An 11123-nucleotide genomic window follows, 5' to 3' on the forward strand; every position below is an offset into this window, starting at 1 on the left:
TTAATATATGTGACATATAAAATTGGCCGTTTTCCTATATTATATGTGCATATGTACCTATATACGTGCATATATGTGTACATATATGTACCTATATAGGTGCAAATATACGTGCATATATGTACCTATATACATGCATATATACGTGCATATATGTACCTATATAGGTGCATATATACGTGCATATAGGTGCATATATACGTGCATATATGTACCTATATAGGTGCATATATATGCAGCTATATGTTACCTATATATTAGTATAATTATTAAAATCCATAGCTATTAGGCAACATAAATAATAGCCCAAGATGTAGACATTTTAATTATTTATTTACTTAAGAACAATCAAATATTACAAGAACAAAAATAAGACAAAAAACTAAACAGAAAAAAAACCCAATTTATCTTGTTGATCTTCTCAGCTCTGTGAGCTTCAATATTGATAGATGTGCCTATCTGTCCTCGGCTGGTTGCCGTCCACTTCCTCAATGTAGCATCTAGAGAGGACAAAAATAATAAGTATAATAATAAGAGTATAATAATAATAATAATATAGTGTTTCATCAGGAACCCAAAGTGCTTACAGTACAGCTGCGATTGGACACATGTTTTGGATAAAGGGCTGATCATAATAAAAAATGCGTCATGTAAACACGTCAATTGGAAGATTCTGATTGGATTCTGCTTAATCTGAAAGAAATTCTGATTGGAAACATCACCCCCCCTTTTTTTAGCGGCATCATTCTTTCATATGCACATGTCCGTCATGGGGACTGCATTGTTAACAGCACACGGTCAATCATGTGCATCCAAAGCAGAGAAAATTCATGGATAGGAAAAATTCAGAAAAAGAGGAAAGGTAGGATCAAGAAGTGAGCAAGCAATGAATTAGTATCAGAGGTTCCAAGCAGATACAGTAACAATAATGGGTGCCCTATCTTTTACAGTCTCCATTGATGCCTAATAAACATTGAAACAAGTAGGCTATGGTTAAAGTGGTGAACTTATAAAGTCTTAATTGTCACGGTGGGACCGGGAATAATTCCGTGGATTCAAGTGCAGAGAAGAAGTGTTTTAATAGGACAAAACATAAAATAAACAAACCAAAACTAAATCCAAAAACAGACAAGGCAGGGCAGGAACAGGCACAGCATACAAAACGCGTAACAAATCCAACGAACGAGCACAGGACAGCAAACACAGGAAGACTAAATAGGGAGGCAAACAAAGGAGGGTAACGAGACAGACAGGTGGAGCAATTAAACCAATAATCAGATAACAAGGGGGAGGGATTAAACAATGACAAGAGCACATGGCTCAAAATAACAAAACACCCATGTGCATAACAAGACAGGACAGACATGTGACATTAATGCGTTGAGAAGGGAAAACAATTTTTTTTCATTTACTCACCAATAATGGCTACCTTTTTAATTTGGTCAAGGGGGACCAGCTGCTCCCCATCCCCTCTGGTTGGCTTCCCACCTTAAAGTAATATTTCAAAATTATTATGAAAGGTGGGTAAAATGAAGGTGGTGAAAACAAGAGATTTTTTATATACACATCACTTTTACTTGAGGTGCAAGGAAATACAAAAATGGCAAGTAAAAAAGCGATGGTATGCCCGCTCTGACTTGTTTTTTTTTTTCAAGGACAGAAGAGATTAGGAACATGTTTTGTACCATTCAGGTTGCTTTTCAGCAAAGTATCCAAATCAAAAGGTGCCCAGCAGCAGATTCCGCACCATGGCAGTAGCAGAGGTGGCAAGGCGGGCTGCTTTCCACGCTTCTGCCTGGCAAAACACCCCTTTATAACTTCAATCTGAAAAATAATTTCACATCACAATATTAATTTATTGGCAACTTTTAGAAAGGTTTTTATGTTTCATATTGATTCTTATATTTAGCTTCCCAATAGTTAATAGGTTATGATGTATAAATGCAGATTAATGATAAAGATATGAAACAAATTAATCATTGCCCTAAACGTTATTAAAGGAGAGGACAGGGTGGGGGGAGGGAGGAGGTTGGATGGAGAGTAGGGAAGGAGAAGATAGTGGGTGGAGAGGAGCGAAGGGGGGCAGGAGGAAAGGATGATTGTCTCGTATAACACTAATTGGCTCCTACAAGCACACAGTTTATACCCATCCTTACTAAATAATGTTACTCACCTGTGTTTTCGCTGATGTCTCAGCTGTTGCTGCAGTCTTGTTAGAGAAGAAAAACATTGTTAAACTCAACAATTGTAAAACTTCAACAATTTTAAGCATATGGGGCAAGTAAATTACATATTACCACCAACTATCCCAACACAAAAATCCCTATAGCTAGTGATGGGCAGATCGAGGCTTCGTGAAGCAATGAAACAGTTGAACCAAATGGTCCATATTGTTTCGAGGCTTCGAATCAATCCGACACCCGTCTCAACGGTGACACCTAGTGGTCACTTGCAGGTGTTGATCTGAAACAACCTTGATGAGCCATGAAAATTTGTTGTTTTTTTATTATTGTACTTTTCTAATATGTGAATCTTGTAACCTATAGGCTCCTCCCTGTGCATAATGTTATTTTGGTCCTGCAAAACGAATATTAATAAAATAAACCAAGCCACAATGTCTCACTTTTTTACATATTTTTATTCAAAAATATTAATTTTTCTGCTGTGGAAGGACTTCGCCTACTTCTTTTTTACAGATAATTTCTCCAGCCTTTGAAAAAAATCCTCTCACAAGGGACACTTGTTGCTGGCATGCAAAGATATTTTTTAGCTAGGACATACAAATGAGGAAAGATTACTGCTCTCTCTTTCAAGTAAATTAGTGGATCATGAGTTCTGGGCAAATACGCATCGTTGATGTATTTTTTCACTTCCACTGTGGCATCAGCTGTAGCATTGTGTATCATCTGTGTTTGATGGATACGAGTATCAAAAAGTTCCCATAAAATGCCCTGTGTTTCTACTGGTGTTGATGGTGTTGGTGATGATGTTGATGGTGATGGATACATCTATGCATACCTTGCTTAGATGGCCCAGCAGTGTCAGTAGCAGGCCGAGGTACAGGGGGAATGCCATCCTCTGCACCCTGCAAAATGGCAGGATGAGTGCTCCTCAAATGGCGCATCATGGATGATGTATTGTTGCAGTAGGCGAGCTGCCGATCACAATACACACATCTCACTTTATTTGGGGTTTCTAAATGGAAATGCTCCCACACCACAGATGTACGGCATCTCTTCTGGGGAGCCTCCATTTTATCTATCTATCCAAATCTATCTAGATATGTATCTCTAATCTATATTTTTAATTAGATATATGTATCTACAATCTATCATTTAGATATGTATATATATAATATGTATCTATAATATATGTATTTAGACATGCATCTATAAATGTATCTATAATCTATGTATTTATATATGTAGGCTATCTTTAATCTATCTATATATGTATCTATCTATCTATTAATCTAGCTGTGTATATATATTTATATCTATGTATCTATTAATGTGTCACTATATGTATACTCTGTGTCTCTAGCCTATCAGTCAATGTGTTGTGTAAATTTAAATCTAAGCCTAAATATAACTAAACAAATCGCAATATAAATGTCACTATATCACCAAAAATCCGCTATCTCAAAATCAAACTCATCTCACAAAAACCCACGAGGTCAATATTCGTTGATTTCACTTTTATACAGATGTGCGATTGTGTGGTCTGTTTCCGCCCGTGTCAATCAAACGCTGATTCGGCAGATCACACCTGATGAAACATTTAGTGAAACACTTCGAGGCTTCGTTTGGCCATAGTCACGTGACATGAGTGTTTTGAATCACGCTTCGAATCAGTGTTTCGAGACATCTGCGCTTCGGGATCTCGCAAAGCTTCGGAACGACTGTTTCGCGTCAGCCATCCCTACCTATAGCTCAGTTGGAGCCTTAAGTAAAATAAGTACAGAAAAATCTGAGGTATAAAAGGGTTACACACACCGGTGGTGTCTCTCGAAAGCGCTCAGTCACCATGGGACTCTCTTTAAAGGGCTCGGTCTCCTCTCTGGAGTCTTAGAGAAGAAAGAAACTTAGTAAAACTCTACAATAAAAAACAACAATTTTTATTCATCCAAGCAAGCCACTATAGATTCTTATTTACAGGGGGGGCTTGGAAAACATTAATAATGTCAATAAATTAAAGTTACATGCAAAAGTAATCAGCCAAACATCATAAAAATCCATATAGCTCTGTTTGAGTAACAAGTAAACTAAATAAATAAAAATGCAAGGGGATTACTCACCGGTTGCACTTCTCCAAAAGTCGAGAAGGGGGAATCTAGATCCTCCACAGGACTCCTTCCAGTCTTGTTCATAGAAGAAAAATATAGTTATTCTCTTCAATAAATTAAAGTGCAAATGCATCAAATTATTAACACTATCAAATGATCAGCCCAACATCACAAGTCTCTACAGCTCTGCTTGAGAAACAATTTTAAAAAGCAATGAAAATCAGAGGAACTTACCTTTTGAGCAATAATGGCGAGGTCAATTTTCATTTGAGGGATTTCTAGAAAGAGGTTATATAAAGAAAAAACAATTACAATCACTAAATCAAAATCGCACCCAGCAACTCTAACGTTACTCTTCGAAAGACATTTCCTGCAGCTGTGAACGCAAGCTACAACCCTCCAAAGCCCATTCATAAGGCTCTGCAGAGGAAACCTGATTGTGAACGCAATTAAAAAAAATATATATATATATATTTCTCCCAAATTCAAATTCCCCAAGTTTTTTTTCTGGAGCCGATTGCCTTCTTGAGCCGTTGAAGGCAGAGAAGTGTATGCAACGTTAAGTTACTCATGAACTATATTCTCTAGGCCATGACTTTTGTGAACCCTCTACGAATTTCTCCAGAAAGAGACAAATAAATGTAATTCTAATTTGAATCTTATCAACGGCTATATGAGCACCAACACTACCAGCTAACAACATAACATTTATTTTGCCAAACACGTGTTAAACTTTCAGTCCATACAATTTCTAAGTTTATACTTCTCTGCCACCCCAATATCCATCTCCAGAAAAGAAAACCATGCTAATAAATATTAAAATTAGGAATACTTACGATTGATGATAAGTAGGACCTTTCTTTTACTGTCTATGAGTAGGACATAGTAGATCTCCAACGGTGATATCGCCATTTTTACTCCCAGCCGCTATCTTTCGGCGCGAATCGTCAAACGTCAGGCTGGTGACGTCATGGCTTAACTACGCAGCCATGGTAGCAGCAGAGTGGAGAATTTTTTTTTATTTTTATTTTTTTTTTTTAATTACAGAGTTGATATCAAGTCCTTGACACATTTCTTTTACACATTTTCACATTTGATAAGTATAACTTGAAACAACAATAATTTGGACAAAAATTAAATAAAAGAAAAAAAAGATAATGGCATCGCAAACATATATTAAATCCATTTAGCAGAGATACAGATCTTTGGGCTTTTCGATTTTTTTTTAACTTTACAGACTCAAAATACATGCTTGTCTTCAAATTCATTAACCACAGTGAAATGCTAAGAGATGGGATGATGATTACTTGAATGTATGTTCTATGTTCTTTTTTTGTTGTTACATTTAGACTGTAATGACCTTTCAGCCATATTCATCTAGAAACTGCATCAAGACAATACAGAAAACATTGTATTTTGCATTGCATTTGGTGGATGTAACGGTGAATGTGTGGATGCTGTAATGTGAATCTGGAAGTGACTTGAAATTGGAAAAAGGGCTTGATTGACAAAATAAAAAAACGACAAACCATTTTGTTATTTCTTTCTTTTCCACTATCTTCATACAAAAAAGAATTGACCTTGTAAATGGCTTTCACATAGCTTTCCATCTCCTCTCACTTAATTGCCATAATAAATTCCATAACATGCCAATTACATGTGATACCAATTTCACATGTTCACACATACAGTTCTTGCATAATTTCTTTTTTTAGTTAGTTCTTATTGCCTTGATAATAGAAAATATGAGCTAGGCATCATTGCCAAAGTGAGGTATGAGCTACAAAATTACCAGATCCTGCCATGAGCTAGGAGACATGTATGCACATATAGGGCTTATATGTGGATATAAAGAAGCAATACAGGAGACCTATATGGCCTGTATATGCACATATATGCACCTCAGTTTTGCCTATATGTGCCATATATAAGCAAATATGCAGCATAAATATAAGCATATATGTGCATATATGCTGTATATATGCAGCATATATGTGCATATAAACTGCATATAGGTTTCATATGCGCATATATCCTCATATAGTTTCTTTCCATGTGGGGAACCCCACAGAGTGTACATAAAGTTATCAAAGAAACTCAAAACAAAAGAAAAAAACAATGTAAAACAGAAACCTCACCTCTATCCTCACATGCCCACAGGGCACTTAACAAACAACATTTATAATTCACGGTGGACAAATTACATATACAACAGTATAGGAAAAACAGTGACTGGACCCGTTTCCTATAACAATAATAAAATGTCATAAGACAGGTTAACTTTATACTAGCATACATTCAATATTCCTAGGCATATTCATACCTCACTAGAGAACAAATGTTTGCGCAATGTCTCCTCACCACAATCTCAAACTGCTTTACTGCGACAGAAAAACAGAGAATCAATATACCAAGCCTTTACAGTAATTCACAGCATAACACTAATGATATAACACATGATATTACTTGGTACCTGCGAAAGTTTGCTCAAAACGACCGATTTTCTCAATGGCCAACCTCCAGTCTCAATCAATGACTATAACGCTGGTTTGTGCCCGTAATCCTGGCGATTTCATTCACCACGCTGTACCAACACACTATGCTGAAACGCTAGCTTGGCTTGTCGTTCTGTGACTATGTCACACTATATAGCCAGCTGAGCAACAGGGCACCCCGAGGTGGCGTCTACTGGGTCCTAATGTCCTACAGCGTACATTGTGATAAGCTTAAAACGTACATGGGCAATATACGGCCCGGGGGCCGGATTCGGCCCACAAAGTGCTTCAATCCGGCCCACGCGATGCGCTCGATGCGCTTGCAATTTGGATGAGAAACACACGTCCTTTATCTGAACTGCGATCCTGCTATTAAAAACAATCCAACATATGTCACTGTGTGAAATTACAATTTGCGACTTTACTTCTCTTCTTCACTCCTCAAAGTAAAAAATTCTAAACGTCCGGCGGCATAAACAATTTGTCAAAATGAGTGCAGTAAAAAAGAGAAAAGTTGACTCTGAATGTCGAGCATTGTCGAGCTTGACATTGCCTTTGCTGTGGATTTAATCGGCCATTTGAATGACCTCAATCGTAAGCTGCAGGGGAAGGATGTGTTCGTGCACGAACTGTATTCCTATGTGCGAGCATTCAGAGCAAAGCTGACTCTGTTTTCCCGACAAATGACAAACAAGAGCTTTACACATTTCCCAACTCTCGTCACAACGAAGGATGTGCCATCCTGACTCACTGTCAAATACACCACTACACTCGAGGATCTGCGCACTGAATTCAACAGGCGTTTCTCTGATTTTGGAAAAATTGAAAAAGAGATGGAGCTGGTGTCCACCCCCTTTTCCTTTGACAGCGACCAAGCGTCTCCGGAATCTCAGCTTGAGTTGATTGACATGCAGTGTGATCCCACTCTCAAGGAGAAATTCAACTTGTCATCATTGGACAGGTTTTACAGTGCATTGAACGAGGGCAAGTTTCCTAACATGCGGAGGCATGCGCAAAGGATGCTCGTTTTATTTGGGTCCACGTATGTACGCGAGCAGACTTTCTTTTACATGAACTTTAACAAGTCACGCTACAGATCACGACTAACCGACGCACACCTGTCGTCCGTGTTGCGCATCTCAACGTCGAACACGACCCCAGATTACGATAACTTAGTAAATAAAGGCGACCGCCTCAATTGTTCACACTGAATTACAGAACACCGACAAAAAGCTCTTCACCTCAGTTGCATAGGCCAAAATACATTTTTCTAAAGTAGGCCTAGCCAAAGTTCCATTAGGTTCCCCTTGATTGATGATGTTATTTTTCCAACATTGTTCAGTTTCATGTTGCCATTTCTTATGCATATGTCACTGTGTGAAATTACAATTTGCGTATTTACTTCTCTTCTTCACTCATCAAAGTAAAAAATTCTAAACGGCTGGCGGCATAAACAATTTGTCAAAATGAGTGCAGTAAAAAAGAGAAAAGTTGACTCTGAATGTCGAGCATTCAATAAAGAATGGACGTCAAAATATTTTGTCAAGATCGTCGGCTCAAAGTTGATTTCTCTGATATATCAGGAGAGCATTGTTGTCTTTAAAGAATATAATATTAGCAGGCACTTCAATGCTAAACATGCTAATTATGCCGTGAATTTCTCCGCAAAGGAGAGGGAAGAAAAAGCCACGAGATTGTCCTCCTACTTAACTGCCAGGCAGAATATTTTTTACCAAGCAGTCTAATGTACAGGAGTCAGCAACAAAAGTGAGTTATATGGTGTCACACAAAATCATCAAACACAGCAAACCATTTTGAGATGGTGAGTTTATAAAAGACTGTATGGTAGAGGCAGCTAGCGTGCTGTGCCCTGACAGCAAAAGTCAGTACAAAAATGTGAGCCTGTCTCACCGTACAGTTACTCGTCGCATCGAGGTAATTAATGATGAGCTGACATCTGCATTGCTAAAAAGGGCCACCAATTTCACATACTTTTCAATAGCGCTGGATGAGAGCACTGATATTAAAGACACTGCCCAGCTGCTTATATTCATCAGAGGTATTACTGACACATTTGAAATAGTGGAGGAGTTTCTTGCGATGGAATCAATGAAGGGGACGACAAGGGGTTCAGACCTCTATGATTCGGTGTCAGGATGCATGCAGAGAATGAACCTACCGTGGGCGAAGTTACTGAACGTGACCACTGATGGCTGTCCAAACCTCACCGGGAAGAACACTAGGCTATTGCGTAGGATACAGGACAGGGTGAGAAAGGATGACCCCAACTCAACTCGGATTTTCTTGCACTGCATCATTCATCATGAGGCCTTTTAAGTCGATTTTAAAACTTGATCACGTCACCAAAACCGTGGTGAAACTGGTCAATTTCATCAGGGCCCGGGCGCTTAACCACCACCAATTTATCCAGTTGTTGGAGGAGAGTGAGGCACAGCACACTGATGTCCCATACCACTCAAACATCCGCTGGCTGAGCCTGGGCATAGTGCTACGCCATGTGTGGGACCTGAGACGTCAGATAGGGGTGTTTCTGGAGAATATCGGGAAGGCTGGTGACTTTCCAGAACTTGAAGATTCCGATTTGATGCTTGACATTGCCTTTGCTGTGGATTTAATCGGCCATTTGAATGACCTCAATCGGAAGCTGCAGGGGAAGGATGTGTTCGTGCACAAACTGTATTCCTATGTGCGAGCATTCAGAGCAAAGCTGACTCTGTTTTCCCGACAAATGACAAACAAGAACTTTACACATTTCCCAACTCTCGTCACAATGAAGGATGTGCCATCCCGACTCACTGTCAAATACACCACTACACTCGAGGATCTGCACACTGAATTCAACAGGCGTTTCTCTGATTTTGGAAAAATTGAAAAAGAGATGGAGCTGGTGTCCGCCCCCTTTTCCTTTGACAGCGACCAAGTGTCTCTGGAATCTCAGCTTGAGTTGATTGACATGCAGTGTGATCCCACTCTCAAGAAGAAATTCAACTTGTCATCATCGGACAGGTTTTACAGTGCATTGAACGAGGGCAAGTTTCCTAACATGCGGAGGCATGCGCAAAGGATGCTCGTTTTATTTGGGTCCACGTATGTATGCGAGCAGACTTTCTTTTTAATGAACTTTAACAAGTCACGCTACAGATCATGACTAACCGACGCAAACCAGTCGTCTGTGTTGCGCATCTCAACGTCGAACACGACCCCAGATTACGATGACTTAGTAAAGAAAGGCGACCGCCTCAATTGTTCACACTGAATTAAAGAACACCGACAAGAAGATTTTCACCTCAGTTGCATAGGCCAAAATACATTTTTCTAAAGTAAGCCTACCCAAAGTTCCATTAGGTTCACCTTGATTGATGATGTTACTTTTCCAACATTGTTCAGTTTCATGTTGAGATTTCTTATGCATGTCCCGTAGATGGTTATGATACAGCTAAATCAAATTTAAGTTTTGTGAGATGCATAGGCCTATTCCATGTTGTCCTTTATATCTTTCAAGCAAACATACGTGTGATGAAGTTGATCTGCACTTAAATTTTGTTCTATTTTATAAAAGATTTAAACAAAATATGTGAAAGAAATTACAAAAAAATGAATAATCACAACTGAAATCAGCTGAATATGTTTTTCATTCAGTGATGAAGATCTCCCTCTGGTGGTATATAGCCTCAATTAAATTTGATAATCCCAAGCCAGATTGCCTGAAGTCTGTATCTGTATGTTTGTCAGGGTTACATCATCCAGATCACCATCTCCGTCCACTCGTTCCCTTTCACCCAACCAGGCTTTTCCCCGTTCATTATCCCCTGAGTACTAATCACCGTCACCTGTGTCCCATCAACCATATGGACTATAAAACACTCACCTTCACTGCAGTCACTTGTCTGGTCTCGTCATTCCATGGCTCACAGACTTCCCGATCACTTACCTTCTACTTACCGTCGCTTCACTCATCTTGGATCAACCCATCCGTACCAGACATCGCCACGCCACCTGCAAGAGAGGGAAAGAAAGAGAGAGACTTAAAACCACAGCTAAGCTTCATTGAACTTTCTATGTTACTTCTTCTCACCTGTTATCTCCGACCGCAATCCTTCTGCAAAATAAACACTGATAACTTACCATCTTGTCTGATTCCTCTGTGATCCGTGACAGAAGACCAGACCACAGAAAGGAGTAATTATGCAGAATCAGTCGGATTTAGAAGAGGATTCCTCAGCGGCTAATCCTCCGGTCGCCGCGGCACTCTTTCCACCACCTCCACTTCCGCAACCTCCCGCTGCTTCGTTCACTGCCTCTGCGAGTCCCATGGCCCGGCC

At 39.3% G+C, this 11123-nt stretch overlaps 1 long non-coding RNA gene and 1 pseudogene across 1 annotated transcript; one reads left to right on the forward strand and one right to left on the reverse strand.

Annotated features, from left to right (window-relative positions):
* Positions 1 to 2086: 2086 nt before the first annotated feature.
* Positions 2087 to 4565, reverse strand: LOC143757193 (uncharacterized). The gene is made up of 4 exons (XR_013210437.1): positions 4520 to 4565; positions 4298 to 4360; positions 3996 to 4066; positions 2087 to 2209 (listed from the first exon to the last, which is right to left on the reverse strand). It is a non-coding gene; the product is annotated as an uncharacterized LOC143757193 (long non-coding RNA).
* Positions 4566 to 8622: 4057 nt separating this feature from the next.
* Positions 8623 to 9949, forward strand: LOC143704199 (general transcription factor II-I repeat domain-containing protein 2A pseudogene; annotated as a pseudogene).
* The last annotated feature ends 1174 nt before the right edge of the window (positions 9950 to 11123 follow it).

The sequence above is a fragment of the Siphateles boraxobius genome, unplaced genomic scaffold (assembly GCF_051911475.1).
Source record: "Siphateles boraxobius isolate OS27281-9 unplaced genomic scaffold, OSU_SipBor_1 11, whole genome shotgun sequence".
In the NCBI taxonomy this organism is placed as follows: domain Eukaryota; kingdom Metazoa; phylum Chordata; class Actinopteri; order Cypriniformes; family Leuciscidae; genus Siphateles; species Siphateles boraxobius.